The sequence below is a fragment of the Hylobates moloch genome, unplaced genomic scaffold (genome assembly GCF_009828535.3).
Source record: "Hylobates moloch isolate HMO894 unplaced genomic scaffold, HMol_V3 SCAFFOLD_1, whole genome shotgun sequence".
NCBI lineage: Eukaryota > Metazoa > Chordata > Mammalia > Primates > Hylobatidae > Hylobates > Hylobates moloch.
The window spans coordinates 54,299,538-54,320,250 of NW_026652276.1; positions in this window are offsets into that span (position 1 = coordinate 54,299,538).

Genomic DNA, 20,713 nt, shown 5'->3' on the forward strand with positions numbered 1-20,713 from the left:
AAGATTTGAACGTAAAACATAAAACTATAAAAACTGTAGAGGAAAACCTTGGACACATTCTGGATATAGGCCTTGGCAAAGAGTGCTGGACAGAGTCTCCTAAAGCAATTGAAACTAAAACAAAAATGCTGGATCTAATTAAACTAAAGAGCTTCTGCACAGCAAAAGAAACTATCGACAGAATAAAGAAATAACCTACTGAATGGGAGGAACTATTTGCAAACTGTGTATCTGACAAAGTTCTAATGTTCAGAATCTGTAACAAACTTAAAGAAATTTATGAGCAAAAACCAAACCATTAAAAAATGGGCAAAGGACATGAACAGATATTTCTAAAAAGAAAACATACATGTGGTGAACAAGCATATGAAAAAATACTCCACATCACTAATCATTAGAGAAGTGTAAATGAAAACCACAATGAGATACCATCTTATGCCAATCAGACTATCATTAAAATGTCAAAAAATAACAAATTCTTATAAGGTTGCAGAGAAAAGGGATGCTTATACACTGCTGGTGGGGATATAAATTAGTTTTAGCCACTATGGAAAGCAGTTTGATTTCTCATAGAACTTAAAACAAAACTACCAGTTGACTCAGCAATCCCACTATGAATATACACCCAAAGGAATTTAACATCTTTCTACCAAAAGACATATGCACTCATACATTCATTATAGCACTATGGACAATAGCAAAGACCTGGAATCAACCTTAACACTCATCAATGGTGGACTGAATAAAGAAAATGTGGTACGTATGCACCATAGAATACTGTGCAGCCAGAAAAATTAAATGAGACCATGTCCTCTGCAGCAAATTGGATGAAGTTGGAGGCCATTATCCTAAGTGAATTAACATGAGAACAGAAATCCAAATGCCACATGTTTTCGCTTATAAGTGGAAGCTAAACACTGAGTACATGTGGACACAAAGAGGGGAACTATAGACACTGGGGCCTATTTGAAGGTGGAGGGTAGGTGGAGCATAAGGGTCACAAAACTACCTATCAGGTACTGTGCTCACTACCTGGGTGATGAAATCATTTGTATAACAAACCCCAGTGACATGCAATTTACCCACGTAACAAACTTGCACATGTACCCCTTGAACCTAAAGTTTGAAAAAGAGAATTAATTAGTTAAGGAAAACAAAATTTGTCCAAGGTGATATACATTTTGGCAATTGTATATAATTTTAATGTAGAAATTTGTCTAATAAGAGTGCAATGAAGATTACTAAAAAGAACTAGAACCATCACAAAACATATTTTTTTCTAAAAATTAAAATGAACATGTAAAAATGTAACTATACAATTTAAATATCCAATACAAGTTTTACAAAAGAGTTAAAATGAATCGCTAAATAAGAAGACAGAAAGAAAACTGTAAATTGTAAACATATTGTTATAGTTTTTCACACATATTTTCTTACTTGTTTAAGTAGACTTGATTGCCTAATTAATTTCTTTAATTCTAATTGCCACTATTAACTAGCTCTATTGCCATTTTACTGAAATTATGGCATTTATGTAACAGAAAGATAAGTAATAAGTAAAACGTACTGGTATGTTTTGATTCATAAATAAATAATTCTTCTGTAACTGAAAATTTGTGGAAATCTTTGTGAAAATTCTTGACAATATAACTTGAAAACTGAGCTGACTGTATTTAAAGAAACTCAAATTTCTATGTTTTTGAATACATGGTTTTGATAAATCTATTTATAAATACAAAGATCAGAGTAAATATAGCCTCACTAAAATGATATAAACTTCTATACTGTATGCATATATATATTTGGTTTTCCTTAGAACATATTTTAAACATTATTTTGCCTTTCTATTATGGTTTAACTTTGAACTTTCTGGTTTTTCTTTTTATTTTCATACAATAGCCTTTCATACAAAAGATGTTGACTATTTCTTTTACTTCAGAGAGCATCTTATTTCAATGTTTTGTCTTAAGATCCTAAATATTTTTCTTTGTTATTGATATAGTTTGGCTGTGTGTCCCCATCCAAATCTCATATCAAATTGTAATCCCCACTTGTTGAGGGGGTACCTGGTAGGAGTGATTGGATCATGAAGGTGGTTTTCCCCATGCTGTTCTCATGATAGTGAGGGAGTTTTCACCAGATCCAATGGTTTAAAATCAGCAGTTTCCCCTGTGCTCTTTCTCACCTGCCACCTTGTGAAGAAGGTGCTGCTTCCCCTTTGCCTTTTGCCATGAATGTGTTTCTTGAGGTCTCCCCAGCCATGTGGAAACGTGAGTCAACTAAACCTCTTTTGTTTATAAATTACTCAGTCTTGGGTAGCATCTTTATAGCAGTGTGAAAACGGACTAATACAGCAGTCAATGTTTTAAGGCTAACATTTAGCAATCCCTGTGTGATTCGAAATTAAATTCTTTAAATATTCTATTTTATGAATGGGTATCCGTGATATATTTGTGTCTAGGCCCATTTCTAAGTGCCGAAGAAAAACAGCTATGAAAGAGCAATGCTGAATGCCCCCTCATATTTTTCTTGCCCTCAGTACAAAATGATATTTTTGATATTGTGAGTATGTAATAAGTTTTCAGAGATCCTCCAAATTAACAAATTATAAATAAGTTTCATTTCAATGTTATGTAGTTTATTGTTTCTGTCTTAAGCATATATTGAGTGTCTTTGGGAACTGTATTCATAACAACTGAAAAGAAATTATATATTCAAATCTTTATCAAATGTTGACACTTTTATCATGTGACAATTGAATGTTGTTTTAATAAGAAACTAACACCAAATTAATTCTAGAATATACAGAAACCAAATAATTCCAAGAAGAGTTCAGATGAAATTTTTAATTGAGATTTTGCTCTCAGCTAAATCAACATACAGGTGAAATTATTCTTTGTTTTTTTTTTATCAGCGGTCTTAGAGCTCTCATGTCCCCCTAGGACACATATGACTTTAAATAGATCACAATAAAAAAACAGAGGCAGAAAGGAATAAAGAAAACAGAATGACCCTTGCAATCAGAGAACCTAGTGTTCAGACACAAACCTGTGCCTTTCTGACTAGATGATTTTAGTCGCTCATTCTTTGAGCTTGAGTGATCTTATTTACAGAATGGAGATAATAATTCTTAATCCATACCCTTTGTGAAAGGAGTAATTAAGATTATACTTGCAAAAATGCCTAATATGAATCCCGGCAACTGGATGACATTTAGAGGATCCTCATTTTTAATTTTCTCATTTATTCATCAAGATTTGTGATATACTTCTGTTTTTTCAGTTCTTAGAACTGATTCTCAGTCCAAGGTTTGCACTTTATTCATTCCTTCTTTCCTCCAGCATGACTTAAATATTTGATTTGCATGTTTATTTTGTTCCTGTTGGCTGTTCCATAGAAAGGTGCACATTTTATAAAATATCTTATTTTTTTCTTCCTCTGAAACACATGTAAAATATTACTAGACATTAGAAAATAATTCTAACAATTGCTGTTTGTGGACTTCTCCACACTATAGTGAATTAGCTAATGCTTTTTTCTACACTCTTCCTGTATGGTTTTTGAAATGTTCTCATTCTTTTCGTGTTGTCAATCAGTTCAGCCCAATGTGAGGTTCATAATCAGTTTCACTGGTGAGTATGATTTATCATTCTTCAGTCCAAAACAGGTTCTTTACGAAAGCAATGCCAAGACTTATGGATTCTTAGTATCCAGAATGTGCGTCTAAGATTTTTCATCAAGATATTGTTCTTGGCCGGGCGCGGTGGCTCACGCTTGTAATCCCAGCACTTTGGGAGGCCGAGGTGGGCGGATCACGAGGTCAGGAGATCGAGACCACGGTGAAACCCCGTCTCTACTAAAAATACAAAAAATTAGCCAGGCGTGGTGGCGGGCGCCTGTAGTCCCAGCTACTCGGAGAGGCTGAGGCGGCAGAATGGCGTGAACCCGGGAGGCGGAGCTTGCAGTGAGCCGAGATCACGCCACTGCACTCCAGCCTGGGCGACAGAGCGAGACTCCGTCTCAAAAAAAAAAAAAAAAGATATTGTTCTTAACACAATGTCCTCCAGTTCCGTCCATGTTGTCACAAATGGCAGAATTTCTTTTCTTTGTAAGGGTACGTGGTATTCCATTGTGTGTATTTACCACATTTTCTTTAACCATTCATTCACTGATGCACAATTAAAACTTGTCAATTAAAAATAAATAAATACATATATACATACGTAAACATTCCATTTTTCTTTCCCAACCTTTAATACCCTGACCCTTTTTACCACCTCATTCATTTTTTTTGGCCTTGATCTGAATGAATTACTACGTTATAGATACGTCAAAAATACTTGGATCCTGCCTTTGCCTCAATAAAGAATGAAGACTCTGTCATAGTTCTTCAAATGTCCCCTGAACTACTTTGCCCTTCCTTAAAGCTTTCATGGCTCTATTTCCTGGAAACTACTGTCTTTTCTGACCTATTTTTATTTCTGTGCAGTTTTCCAGGATTCTAATCAGTATTTTTTTTTTTTTTTTTTTTTTTTTTTGAGATGGAGTCTCGCTCTGTTGCCCAGGCTGGAGTGCAGTGGCACAATCTCGGCTCACTGCAAGCTCCGCCTCCCGGGTTCACGCCATTCTCCTGCCTCAGCCTCGCGAGCAGCTGGGACTATAAGTCACCCACCGCCACGCCTGGCTAATTTTTTGTATTTTTAGTAGAGACGGGGTTTCACCGTGTTAGCCAGGATGGTCTCCATCTCTTGACCTCGTGATCCGCCGCCTCGGCCTCCCAAAGTGCTGGGATTACAGGCGTAAGCCACCGCGCCAGGCCTCTAATCAGTATTAAAGTCCCGAGTTATGGCTGTACTGTTCATGAAGCCGTATGCCTTTGTATATATACTGGTATAAATTATTCTTATGAGTTGTCAGCAGGCTCTGATAACAGACATAATTGTGTTCTCTGTTTTTCTCCTGAAGTAACAAATCTCCATATCTTCTTGTTTTAAAGCTCATGCCCTTCCAAGGTATTTATTATTTCTTTTATTATTTCTTCAACAAACATTTTTGGGTCCCTCCTTTATTCAGATCTCAGACTAGGTGACCAGGACTTAAGATCAAAACAGAACAATACAAAATATAGTTTGGTAGTTAATATCTTCCAAGGGTTTGGTCCCTTTCATCTAAGTTATCAAATTTGTGGTTATAGTCATTTGTAATATGTCTATTATTATTATTATTTTTGAGACGGTGTCTCGCTCTGTCGCCAGGCTTGAGTGCAATGGCACGACCTCAGCTCACTGCAACTTCCACCTCCCAGGTTCAAGTGATTCTCCTGCCTCATCCTCCCAAGTAAGTGGGACTACAGGCATGTGCCACCACACCTGGCTAATTCTTCTATTTTTAGTAGAGACGGGGTTTCACCATGTTGGCCAGGATTGTCTCTATCACTTAGCCTCGTGATCCACCCACCTTGCCCTCTCAAAGTGCTGGGATTACAGTCATAAGCCACCACGCCCAGCCTCTTTATTATATTTTTAATGTCCATGAATTTGGTAGTCATAACCTCTCTTTCATTTCTGATATTGTTGTTTTTTTCTTTTTTTTCTTTTTTGAGGCTGGGTTTCACTCTGTCACCCAGGCTGGAGTGCAGAGGTGCGATTTCGACTCACTGCAACCTCCACCTCCTAGGTTAAAACAACTCTCTTGCCTCGGCCTCCCGAGTAGCTGGGATTACAGGCGCCTGTCACCACACCAGGTGATTTTTGTATTTTTAGTAGAAACAAGGTTTCACCATGTTGGCCAGGCTGGTCTCGAACTCTGTACCTCAGGTGATCCACTTGCCTCAGCCTCCCAATGTACTGATATTGATAATTTTTGCCTTCTCTCTCATTTTTCCTTCATTAGCCTGGCTAGAAGTTTATCAGTTTTGTTAATCTTTTCAAATAAATGTTTAGATTCATTGATTTTTCTCTATTGTTTTCCTGTTAATATAGTGATATATTGTGGTTCTTCAACTCTAAAATGACTAAATACCATAGAACTTAAGGGATTCAAATATTTCATGATGTGTATAAGGGTCATGTGTGTGCACACAAACACACACGAGACTCAATGGAAGTAGAGTTGCTAACACATATACAACTATTGACTACTCTGCCTTGTTTACTCTGTATTAAATGTTTAATTAATTCATGTATGCATTCATTCTGTAATTATTGAAGGAAAACCTCCTGTGGTCCTGGCACTCTTCTAGTGTCTAGAAATGAGCAGCAAACAACAGCCAATTCATGAACTCATGAAGTTTACGTTCTAGTATGGAATGTAAAACTATAAATAAAGAAGTAAACGTCAAGTAGTGATAAGTGCTATGGGAAAATAAGGAATGTTCGAGAGAAGGTATTATATATATTGGGAGGTGCCCCAATAATAATATTTAAGCTGAAGATAAGAAATGAACCATGTGCCTTAATACTTGAAGAGTATTATAGGAGAAGGAGGAAAGAGAAGTTCACAAGGTGAAGAATACCTAGTGTGTTCAAGAAACAACAAAGAGTGAGTGGCTCCAACAAATGTATTAACGTTCATGAAAATGACCAAGGAATAATTATAAAGACATAATCATAGAGTAAATATTTTAAGAAAGTTTAAGCTCTTAGAATTCTGGACCCATTCCCCATTTACTCTGAAATGTGAGAGCTTTTTTTTTTTTTTAAGCTTTGGCACACGCATGCTATATAAAGTTGGATGTTAAATTCAAATCACTGGAAACCTTATTTAATCATGTACAGAGTCCACTTCCATTAATCACTATGAATTTAATAGTTATCTTAAAACTAGGATGGTTTGAAAACCCTCCCACCCACCTAGGGACTCTAACTCTTTCCCCTTTACTCCAGGAGTTTCCATGGTTCTCAAATTTTCATGTGCATAAACATTACTATGCACAATTGTGCACACAAAGTTAAGTTTAAAAGACATTATGTTATGCATAGCCAAAGAGACACGAATTTTTTCAATACATCACTATTGGATTGTTTTCTTTTTTAGAATTTCACTCCCAAATAAGTTACACCACCATTGCAGTGAATTGAAAGGGAACCACTTCTTCTGAGATAGTGTATAAATTTTTTGTCTATAAAAACTTAAAATACATATTTAAATTAGATAACCAAAGTATGCCCTCGTAAGAATTTTCATGTCATAATATGAAGATATTCTTAATATTATATCTTAGTTTATTAAGTAATAGGTAAATATTAATTAAAAGGAAAGATAAGTAAAAATCAGTGAGTTTTAATATAACTCACAATAATTACAAATGTATTAAAAAGACATGAATTTTCCCTCATTGAATGTTATTTAAATAAAAAATGTAACTTGCAGATACCGTGTAATAAAATCATTGCTATCGCTATAGGAAATGAACAAATTTAAATTCTACTGCAAGGCATTGGTTGTGATGATCAGTAAACACAGATGCTGTCATTGGCATTTCTTAGGGTGGGTCACTTTGTAGTGTAAAAATGTAATCAAGAAGTCTACTGCCCTGTTACCAATGAAGAAAGTGGGGAAGCATGTTTTCTTTCAGTGGATATTTTTTTCTAGTGGATATTTACTGAGAAATTACTACATGCACATGGACCACCGCACTATGTACTGAAAACATCTCTAACTTCCAGGAGCTTATTGTGTAGTGCAGGACAACAGGAAAACAATTGGTCACAAGGCAATATATGGGCAAATGAATGTAGTGCCTTGACAGTAAAATGATCCTGTATTTTTTTCTTTCAAATAACTAGTGGAGGTTTCTCTTTCATACGTTTGACCTATTGATCCACAGATATGACTATGAGTGAGAAGCAGGGGAAATATGTAACACCTTTTATCGTCTTCCAAATAGCTACCATTCCTATTAGTGTGGGTCTTCCTTCTGCCAATGTATCTCTTATATTTTGTATCCCCATCCCTGGAACATTGTTGCACATGAAAGTGGACTCTAAAGAATGATTGATAAATTGAATGAATTATCATCTCACTCTTGATCATATTTCTGTGCTTGATAATTGTTTGTGTTCAGAGAGAGTGATACAATTGATGACCATTTCTATGTTAAAAATAAGTCTTATGAGATTTCTGTTTCAGTTATATGTCTCTTCTCTCACTAAATTTTATTGTTTTAGAGTACATTTTACTAGAAGTATGTAATGAATGCATAAGTGATATTTATATCAAGAAACTTTTATTTAATATTCATTCAGTTCCTGAGACAATGGTAATACCAACTCTTACAAAACATTATTAAAATTTTATTTCAGATCCATTTATTTTGCTCAGAAAGTACATTGGAACTAATTCAAAACCAATCTAAAGGCATAGTCTCTAAGTGAAAATTAGCTAAGTCTTGAGGTGAGTTTAATAAAATGACATCTCTGTAAATATGGATATAGTACAGTAGCCTTTTCTGATTATTTACATCTAATGTAACACATTGTATGCCAGATAACTGCTTTTTTTCCCATAAATGAAGGCTTCTCTCTTTTGCATTAATAATTATGACTGACTCGGGTTTTGACCAAATTCTTATTGATATCTAGATACATTTTGTCAGTATTTGTTTATCAGTGGTTGGTTATCATACAGGATTTAAAAAAGCAAGTGTTTGAGAATATTTAGTTAGTAAAGGAAAAAATAATCTTGAGCTTTAGTTATTTAATAATATATAGAGAAAATATATATACACATTTATGAAAACAAAACATTGATAATGTATGATACACTGATGCATACACTTCAATTATTTCCTATATTGGCATTTCTGTCTCATTCTTTGTCATTAGTCATGAGCCCAAAGCTTTTTATTATTTAGCTGGATAATTAGTTTCAAAATTAGATTCTAAGAGGCCAAAATGAATTGTGTCTCAAATTTTTGATTAAATATTAATTTATTTCTTGTTTTGTTGCTTTTGATTAACAGAATAAACCAAATTTTATAAAAGAGAAATATATCAAAATAAAAACGGCATGACTCCTCATTTAATTATATCTTCCTGTGTTTGTAATATAGTGTGACAGAATTTACTGAACAGAGAAAGCCTATTAACTCTGAAAAATCTCCAATTAAGCACAAAAACAGAGACTAAATTTCCTAAAATATAATCTTATTTAACTTAAAATTTTTTTGAATATCTAACAGGCATGGGAACTTGATTCCCCTAAATAAAGCCTGCATGTACATATACAATGATACAAATTTTTCATGAATAATTATTATATAAACACAATTTGAAAGCATGAATTGTATATACAAATTAACTGAAAATTATTTTCTAATTTTATAGCATATTTATATATGTTCATATATATATACACAAACATGTATACATATAGGTATGCATGTATGTATAATTATTCTCAATGAATTATTGTTGATTAAAAGCTCTAAATAAATGTACTTGATGGGGAAGACTTTCCAAAATAACACCTTGAAGACAGAAAATTTTCATATCCAAAAACTGGAGTCAGTAATTAATTATTCTGTTTGGATTATATCCTATATGTTCTTTGCCCTTCTTTTTTCCCTCCTAGTTCTCATAGACATGTTTTTGCTCTTCAGTAAGAAGATATTCATAAAGTATATCAGATTAATATTCCAATTAGTTTGCATACTCTTAAGTCTATGCAAACTAATTGTAATATTGTATAAATCTGATTTTTCTTTTTTTGCACATTTGGATCCTTAAAAAGCAGCAGTGGCCCAGGCTTCTGCCCAGCGTAGGTTATCCTTGTATATCAGCCAAATTTGCATTATCAGGGTAATGCAAATAAGGAATGAAGCTTAAATTTTTCCTTCTTTCAGAAATTTTGACACCTTAATAATGTCAGAAACCAAGGAAATAAGAGGTAAAATTTTCATATCAAATTCAGGACAATTATTTAGGAGGTGAGGTTTCTCAGCAACTTGCCAGTGTAACACCAGAAAGTTACCTCTAGGATAAACAGTTAAAATATCTTACCTCTAGAACTCCCAAACTGGTATAGATTGGTCCTGAAGTTAGTACTATTGCTTACAATCAGGATGCTTTAGGTTTTATGCTGCTGCTTCTTTTAAAAAAAAAAGATAATTTCATAACTATTTATTATTTTGTATAAACTATTCCCTTGTGTAAACCCCCAAAATGTAAGCATGCCCAAACTTTGTACTTTGTTTTTTGTATAGAATAAATAAATACCTACGAGTTACTCTAACTTAGTTTAATTTATAACAAATTATTTTAATGGGAGAAGTGTAATTTTTATTAGAATAGCATATACTTTATTAGCATTATGCATTAATAGTTAGTAAATTCACCTGGTGTTGGAAAGAGTAAAATGTATTTCATGTTTGTAGCTTTTTATGATCTGAATTGATTTAAGAGCAGAATTATGATTTGAGAAACTGGATGAATGAATAGCTAACATATCTGTTAATGTAGTTCTCTGGAATATCAATCATTTCTGTAGTACTCTTTGCAGGACTTGGAAAAAGACAATGAAATATTAACATTCCTGAGTGTACCTAAAGTGAAAGAATACTGGGTGGATGATTGAAAAGATATGTGCATTATTTAGATAAAATCAAGCATCTGGAAATGTGGATTTTTAAGCTTTTGGGTTGGAGTTATAAAAATTTAAAAGCCTGACATATTTTAGCACTGATGAAGTATTATCCAACTTTCATGCTTATAAATACTATTAAAAAGCAAAGCTAAGCTTTTTTTTTCTTTCTGAAAAAGCGATTTTGAGTATATTGAAATAATATGAGGGATGTTGCTTGGAATAGTGTGAGGGCAAGAAGAATCCTCTATTGGAATATAACATTAGGGAGAAAAAATCTGATAAGGCTACTGAAATTTGCTTCATTTTAAGCACATTGCATTTTTATGTCCTTACTGGATGAGTTTGTAAAGGAAAATTATATATTTTCCTCTAAATAGACCAGCATGGCATTTAGTTTTTTCAAAAATATCTAATATCTTTGTCACCATATGCTGACAAAGACACGATTATTTTAACTGAACTTCTCTATTTCACATACTTGTGTTGTTTTCATCCGAGTTAGGCAGGAATAAAAACCAAACTTTGGAAGATTCATTTTTGGAATGCCTGTGTGCACAGCGTCGGTGAACCAGCTTCTCAATAAAACAACCATAACTGGTGAAAATAATGGGTAAAAAACATAAAGTATCTGGAAATTGTCCTAAAGGCATACAGCAAATAAAGAAACATTTACTCAAGAAAATCTGCAAAATCTCATAAGACAATAAGAGCATGTAGTACCTGTCATAATCTGTTCTTTTCCTTCCCCAGCTCAGCATGAGAGAAGCTTTACTGTAGAAGCACATGGCCAAGAAGATGGGGCATGCTCTCCCCCAGGTCCCAAGCAAGGGCTATAGCACTGTATTACTTTCCTAGGGGGACTGTAACAAATACCACAAACTCAGTGGCTTCAAATAATACAAATTTATCACTATAAATACAATTCTGGATGCCAGAGTTCAAAATTGAGGGACTGGCAAAGCTGCACTTCCTCTAAAAGCTCTAAGGATAAATCTATTCCTTGCCTTTTCCAACTTCTGGTGGCTTCAGTTATTTTTTGGCTTATGGCCACATGTTTCTAATATCTGTCTCTTTACCCATATTGCTTCTTCCTCTGTGGCTTTCCTCTGTGCATCATTTATAAGTACACTTGCCATTGGATTTATGGCCCACCCAGATAATGCAGAATAGTCTTCTCATTTCAAGATCCTTGTCTTAGTTACATCTGCAAAGATCCTTTTTCTAAGTAAGGTACCATTCGCGGGTTCTGGGGATAAGGACTTTGACATATCTTTTGAGAACCACCATTGAATTCACTATCGTCTACCCTCTGAGCCCTAAAAATTTACATCTGCCTCATGCATAAAACACATTTATCCCATTCCAACATCCCACAAAGCTTCAACGTATTAAAGCACTAACTCTATGTCCACAATCTCACCTAAATATCATTAGCTTAAAAGTCCCAGATGTCACCATCTAAATCAGGTATGGGTGAGACACTGAGTATTACTCATCCTGGGGCAAAGTTTCTCTTCATCTGTGGACCTATGAAAGTAGAAAACAAGTTATTTTTAAAAATACAATGGTGGGATAGGGATAGGATAACAGTTTTAAATATTTCCACTTCAAAAGGGAGAAAAATTAAGGAATAAAAGGATCACCAGTTCCAGGCATGTTCAAAACCAACAGGCCAACTTCAGTTAGATTTCAAGGCCTGGGTATAATCCTCTGTGGCTCGGGTTCTGCCTTCTGGGCTCATGATTTCACTAGTTAGGTGAAATATGGAGCATGGCAGCTCCATAAGCCTCTATTTGAGATAGCTCTATAGCTTCTGACCCCAGCAGCACTTCTGTAAGCCTTTGTCTCTGTACCTTTAGTGGCTCAGTAGGTCTCTGCCTTTGTGTTTTTGGTTTTGACTTCTGCATCTATGAACATGCTTCCAGCCTCTGCCTTAGTGCTGTAGCTCCATAGGCCTTTGCACCCATGTCTCTGTGGGTGTCTGCACCTGTGGCACACTCATCTGGGTATTTCTTGAAGAACAGAAAATATTTGCAGCCAAATAGTAATATCAACCTGTTTCCATCCTGTAGAGTTTTGGAAATCTGACAACTTTCTTCATTTTGTCTTCTCTCTGTCCCTGTCAGTCCAACTGATAGTGTTTCTGCTGATACAATATTTTCAAAAATTTTGTAGGTCTCCTGTGTATGTCATGGGGATTCACACAATGAGCCAAGAGGGTCCTCCACTGATATTTGTTGGATTATCCCATCTCTTTTCCTGGCTTCTGCTGAGGTGTTTGAGCGGATTTATAATCTTATAAGTCTTATAAATGCTTGTCTAGCCATCCATTTTGCCTTCTCTCCAGAGCACACTTTCCTAACAGTGAGTTTAAATTTAGTGTCCTTTGAAATCTGGCTAGGCTGAAAAATTGCCCCAATTATAAAATGCTGGTTTCTTTTTGCTTAAAATTTTCTCTCTCAATTTGTCTTGTTCTTCCTACATTTTACTGTAAGCAACAGAAGAAACAAGGTCACACCGTCAACACTTCGTTTGGGATTCTCAGCTAAATATCTAAGCTTATCAACTTACAAATTCTGCTTTCTACCTAGATGTAGGACACAATTAAGCCATGTTTTCGCTGACTATATAAGAAAGATCATCTTTCTTCTTTCTCCAGTGACATTTTTCTTATTTCCTTCTGAGCCTTTCCCCAAAGCACCCTTAACATTCATATTTCTACTAACATTTAGTTCATGAGTATATATTAAAAGTATTAATGGAGAAATAGTGTTTCTTTCTTAGCTTGTTTCTCTTGCTTTCATTTACTCATTGAATAGCTGAGGCAAGAAATAGCAATCAATTCTATCTTGTGGACAGTGTGGAAATCTTGGGGTCCCATTGCTGAGGGCCATTTTCTGTTGTCTTTAAGGATTGGCTATGATTTTGCAGAGTACCTAGTAGGGAGTTGGTGGCAGTGGAGATCTGTTGAGGGTAAGTGTTAATATTTACTTAGTGACTAAATTCGAACAAATCAATCCTGGTAATTTGGGTATAGTACAGTAAAATGTAATTGACTGGCCAATACTTAATCTCTAGGATATAATTCAAAATAAGTACTGTTTACAAATTCAGAATAAATGCTATTTACTAGCTGATTATTTGGAACGTCTCATTAGTTACCTTACTCCTCTAAATCAGGAAAAAATAATGGTTGCTTTACTCTGAGGGAAATGAATGCACTAAGAAGGCTTGCTTTCTTCTATATAGGACTGGGAGGATTGTTTGAAGTTATAAATAAGAAAATACTCTATTTTTTGACCAACAGTATTATTTTTATGAGGAGATTTAAATGCCAATATTGCTGAAAATTTTGGTATATATACAGATAGTAATTTATAGTATATCCAAACTATATATAATTTATTAGCATAAATTTACTAAATATCATATTTAATTGCATATATATTACATATTATATGTAATCAAGTCCCAATTATCCATGCCTCCAAATAAATCATCTAAAGCCTGAGTAGAATTAAACCTAATTATTGGAAATATACTTCTAATTACTTGGGCCATGGTAGGCCAGACATTAATTGTTTGAAGTAGGATGATTTAGAAGTATTTTCCAAGATTAATCTGAAAACTCTAATAATGCTTCTCAGTTTTACCTCTGGCCCTACAGACATGATTCTGTCTAAAAAAAAATTAAGAACAATGATTTTATTTCTTTTATTCTTCCTATAAAATAAATAAGTATAATAATAACTATTCATTAAAAATTAGAAATAAAAATGATCATTGTAAAAGAAAGGTGAGCCCTAATCCGACTGCTTAGAGATAATTAACTGAAAGCATTATATAATTTTTCAAAATTTTCTAACCATTTGACTAAGATCCTTATTACTATTTCTTTTCCTGTTTCCTGAAACCAATTCTCACTTACGCTGACAGAAGAGTGATTGAACATGGACATTTGAAAATAAGCAGGCTAAAGAGAAAGTCAGGGCTGTGTCTTCAATCCTGGCCAGCTAAATAATCATGAGTAGGGTCACGGACCAAGATAGGAACAGGAGTGGAATTGGATTTCACTGTGCAGACTGGTAGGGAGGGTAGAATAATAAGGTGAGCAAATAAAGCCAGTAATTCAAGGCCTTGTAACTTCTATTTCTGGTTCTTGCCTCACTTAGGAGACTGGGGAATTGAGACCCATGAGTGAGGTGAAGCAGTGAGTTATGTGAAGTATTCTATTCAACATCAAACAAATGAATGAAACCCAAGAATAAGAACCTTACACAGAAGAAGCTGAAAATACAACTAATTTTCCTCTCTTGCTCATCAAATAACACGTTGTATAACACCCTGGAAAGGAATGGCAAAGTACAAGTTTACAGTATACCTAGTTATTCCTTGAATGTATTCATTTCCATATTTACAGATATAATGAGATAATTGCAAGCTTAGAGGGTTGGCTCTAGTTCTTCTTGGGGTAGAATATGCAAACAGCTTGTTTATACAGTTCAGGTACCTTATTAAGTGGAGAAGGTAACTGTCCTCTTGGAATGTGATGTGAAGACATTAATAATCCAGTTAACTAATGTCTAACTTTAGTTAACAGGAGCTTAGCTGTGAGTAGAAAGACAAGTTGTAATACATAGATAAAAGCTGGTGCTTAATGTAGGTGTTAAAGCTCTCTTGTTCTACTACTTATGTATTACATACTATAGATCATGGGGAAAGTATGTAATATGTCATACTTGCTTCCTAAGTAATATTAATTCACCTGATACATATGTATGAGTATCTACTTATGTAAGAAATAATGCAAGACACTGCCATTGATAGTTTTTTGGTATAATGCTTTACAGTTTTCAAAGTCATTTTTTTAACCAACAGTGTCCACCAATTGAATAATAATCCTTTCTCTAAGGTTCTTAATCAAACTGTCCCTAAAATGTCATTGGGAATTTTATTATTTCTGTGATATATCGCAGAAAATGAACATAGGTGCAGACAGAAATATTTCTGTATGTAATGTACTGGGTCCATGTGTCTTTGGGTCCCTTATCTATCTCTGGACCTTCATGATAAGAACATCTGTTTTACAAGAGTCGGGTTTCTGCTCTGCCCTCCAGACACTAGGATCTATTCACAGATTTTTTTTTTTTTTTTGAGACAGAATGTTGCTTTGTCACCAGGTTAGAGTGCAGTGGTGTGATCTCGGCTCACTGTAACCTCTGCCTCCTGGATTTAAGCAATTCTCCTGCTTCAGCCTCCCAAGTAGCTGGGACTACAGGCACACGCCACCACACCCAGCTAATTTTTGTATTTTTAGTAGAGGTGGGGTTTCACCATGCTGGCCAGGATGGTCTTGATCTCTTGACATCGTGATCCACCTGCCTCGGCCTCTCAAAGTGCTGGGATTATAGGCATGAGACACCGCACCCAGCCCAGGTATCTTTTTGCACCTAGCCATTCATATTTTATCTCATAAAGGAAATCTAAAGGACAGATCAAAGAATTATTAGCTAAAATAAATCAAACCCATAGTGTATAAAAACTATTCACAATAAACATTTACATTAATAAAAATGTGTGTATTTGTGTGCACATAAAATTGACAATACAGGAATATGTTTTAAAAGATCACCAAGGTTTTGGTCTTTAATCTTTATTTAGTTATACATTAGTTCATCTGACATTCAGAAAGTTCAGGTGGAGTGAATAGTACAAATACGTTTAACACCTGTTTCTTGAATGAGAAAATTTAATGTTCAAAGCTTGTGAGGTAGATATAGTCAAGTAATCAGTGGTCACCTGAGAAAACAGAGGGTTTTTTAAAAATCTTTGAGCCATATTGTTACATCAACTGTACTTTTTTCTTCCTCTTCATGTTTTTGCTAATCTGTGCCATCATAAAGTAGAATTCATATTTCTCAACCTAAAAATGCTAATTTATTTATTTTCTAAAATATGACTTAACTGGAAACACAAGCATACTTAAATAATGGGAAAAATGAAAGATTTCAAAGTTAATTAGAATTTACATTTGCCTTCATTTTTAAAATAATAGATTCTTTTGTCAGTTTAGAGGAATTGTGTTTCGGTAGTAAGATATAAAATGACATCTTATTACTAAAATGATTTATCACTGTTTATTTTATATTTCTCCTGATAGATGTCACGTTGCTACACTTAATGGGTTTTAATACAACATTTACTTAATTTGGAGTTGATGTTTGTGTTATGTAAAGATTGAGATATGGCATTATGTAATGTTTTGGTTTGTTTTACAGATTTACAGCAATAGTTGACCTATAAATACAGAATTAAACAAAGGATAGCTCTACAACAAATTAAATTTTAATTCAATTAATATATTTACTTAGGTCATCTGGTTACATTTAAATTTGAACAAAGAGCTTCACTTAGCTTCATTACTATGTAACTTCCTGTCTAACATAACTTACAGATTTTTCAATGTGTGGACTTCTTAAAAATTTATTGTAATTTTTAAGGGGAAAATGGGGTAGAACAATGAGAAAAATGAAAGGGACAAAAATATGAATTAATGTAAGGTAATATAAACATGAACTATCAAGTCAAATTATTTTCTGATGAATTCGATCAACATGAAAAATAAATCAGGACCACCCAAGGACCCAAAACTCTGCTCTCTCCATGTATGGACGTCTTAAAATATTAACTCTTTTTTTTGTATTTCTTTTGTGTGTTTGTTTTTTTAAATCTACACTACAGCCAACGGTATCCGCATATTAGGTGTTTCTGTTTATCTTCATCTTGTCCTGAGTTAGTTTCCATCTGGTATAATTTTCCTTTAGCCTGCCTAGTTGCCTTTAGTATCATTTGTACTGAAAATCTGCTGGTGGTGAAATGTCTTAGTGTTGTTTGTCTAAAAATATCTTTTCTTTTATTCTTAAAATATATTTTCTCTGGATTTAAAATTATGAGTTGAGGGTTTTTGCTTGTTTGTTTATGCAGTTGTTATGGTTGGTTGTTTTCCCCTCTCATCATTTTTAAGTTTTCTCATGTCTTTTAGTTTTCATAATTTAGATGTGATTGTTCCACTGTACATAGTACCTCATTTTTCTTCAGTTGCCATTATCCTTGGTAGTTTGACTATGTAGCTCAATAGTGGGCTTTTTGGATATATCTTTATTTATTTTCTATGCTTCTTCAATTTGTAAATATTTTTCAACAACTTTGGGAAAATTTTGACTACTATTTCTTCAAATAAATAGTCGTTCTATATTCTTTATTTTCTCCATCTAGGACTCCAATTACATGTACAATAGAGCTCTTCATATTGTCACACAACATTTTGTTAATTAATGTTAGTCAGAGAGATGAATTTGAGACTAATCTCCCATCTTGTTGGCTGCAGCACCAGATTAAAGCCTTCTTTCCTGGCAATACTCACTGTTTTAGTGATTGGATTTCTGTGCAGCAAGTAGCAGGACCTAGACTGAACCCCTGGGGTTTCAGTAACACTTTCCTTTTCCATTACTATGGGGACCCTAAACTTTGTCCTCTATTTTTTTCAAGCCAATACTCCCTATGCAATACAGCATACTCAGTATCTGAATTTTAGCCACTCCACATGGCAGTGACCGGAGCTTATCCTCAGTTAAGCAGATGTAGAAGAAAGACCTCACTCAATGCTGTTCTCTTTTTCCAAATGTCAGCCACACTTCAGGTTGTCTTGATTTATGGCATAATTGAGTAATTAAATTTGAAGATAATTTAATTCTCCTTAAATATAATTTTATTACATCAAGAATATTATGAATTAATAAAGTGAATATTTGATGATTTTTCCTCAGTTTCCCAGCAGTTACATAGATTAACATTTTATTCTACTTGATTATATTTTTAAAATAAATATATTCAATATATTTTGCATGTATGTACGCTAAGGAAAAAAAATTGCCACTACTTTTTAGCTCTATCAGCAATAACTATCAATCTTAAGTATCATATTTTATTGAAGGTCAACTTGCTGTAGTTGAATGAGAAAGTAACCATTTATTGTTTTTGCCTCAGGGACCTTCATTCAGCTGAACTAATGCGACTTTAACAGTGTGAGGACAGATATCATTTACTAGGAAGGACCCATTTATTATAAAATCTAAGAAAATGAGTTTTATTCTGTCCTTTATTCAGTGTACTTGAAAAGAATTTCTCAAATGTTTTCTAGTTTATATACTGTTACCATTTATAATTAAGGACAAATAAGAGCCATGTGAAGATTAACCAGACTGCTTTAGTGATAATTTTTCTGGGGCCACTAGAGAAAAGCTAAGAGGACCACAGTGAAGTCATCCCCACTATCTGTTCTTACAGAAAGTTAGCTCACCCAATTTTTCTGCCAAAAGTGGAAAATACCATACACTGTATGTCATCCACCCGTAAAGATCCATAATTCGTACTAGCATATGGCATAGTAGGGACTCTGGAAATGTTGGGTAAGAAAACCTATTTAACTGTGCTTAGTTTAGTGTTTCCTAAATATATTTGACTACAAATTTCTTTTTCACGCATGAAGGGATATAGTTAGAATTCTCTAGGTAAACCCTAATGAAACAAATAGGCAAAACTGATTGTTCAATACGTTAATAAAACCTGATATCTTGGGTGATTAGGTATAACAATGAGAAGAAGGAGCCCACTCTATAAAGTTGAATAGTCTAAACTTTGAGGAAAAGGGCCCTCTCAATTTGAATGCTTCTGGGTGCTTAGCATATGAAAACCCCATTTAGGTAACTTAAAGCAAAGGAAGATTTTACACTAAACCATCTTAGATCTGATGACATTAGTAAGAAAAGCAGTGCTCTAAATGTGGGTCTCTTTTCTCTTCATTCTCTATGTGTGGATGTATGTATGTAAGTACGTGTCTGGCATACAAAAGAGGAATCATTTGTCAAGGGCAATCTGTGAGTTAATGTGCAACAAGTTAACACAGGGAATCAGTAAATAGATGACGATGACTGATGTTAACTGAGTGGACAGGCTTCTCAAATGTATTATTTGGGACCTCATAATGGGCGGCCAGTTTATTTTAGAAAATCTCAGCCAGAGACTATCCTCTTCATTCCTGTGGTATAAACCTGGTGAACCTACTTAAGCATTCCTTCTTCTGCAGAAAGAAAGATGATCCTTAATATAATCAGTCTCAGTGGATTATCCGGATAATTCTAGCGACAGTTTATTCTAAAAATTTTCTTCATATCTGCCCTCTCATCATGATGTTGCCACAAACCCCAAGGCCATTGTCTATAATTCTCTTTCCTCCTTGTTTATTCTGGCAGTGTCCTAAAGGACTCAGCTCTTATACCACCTCTTCTGCAAAACATTAATCAAAACCCACACCAACAGAATTAATTGCTCATTCCTTTCTGCCTCCTTAGCTCATATTGCCTTACAGCTGTTTGTTCATTTACTGCAACATTCTTGCGGTTTAGAGTTTTGACATATTATTTCGATCTAGCTTATATTTATGTCTCGATCAGGTCCAATAATAGCAGCATTCAATAAACATTGGTTAACTGAGAAATAAACATGGGAGCTTTTTTGTTTATTTGTTTGTTGTTTTTGTTTTTGTTACCTCATTCTAGTCTATGTTCATATTGTAACACTGACAGCTTCCTCCTTCAAGATATGCTTATCTGATTGTTCCTCAGGAGAACACTAAACATCTTGGCCTCCTATTTTTAAAAAAGAGTATATGGGAAGAAGGCATATAATGAATCTTCTCAGGCTGCTGCTATAACAAAATACCACACACTGTGTTGCTTAAACAATAGAAATTTATTTTCTCACAGTTCTGGATGCTGAGGAATCCAATATCAAGGTGACAGCAAATTCCATTTCTAGTGAGGGTCTTCTTGGCTTACAAATGGCTGTCACCTTGCTGTGTGCTCAGATGAGCTCTCTAGTGTCTCTTCTTATAAGGACGCTAATCTTATTGGATCAAGGATCCATTCATGGCCTCCTTTTACCTTAATTACTTTCTTAGAGAACTCATCTCTAAATATAATTGCACTGGGGGTCTTCAACATATGAGCGTGAGGGGGTGCACAAATATTCAAACAATAACAAGATGTTTGATGTTTCCTACCCATCAGGC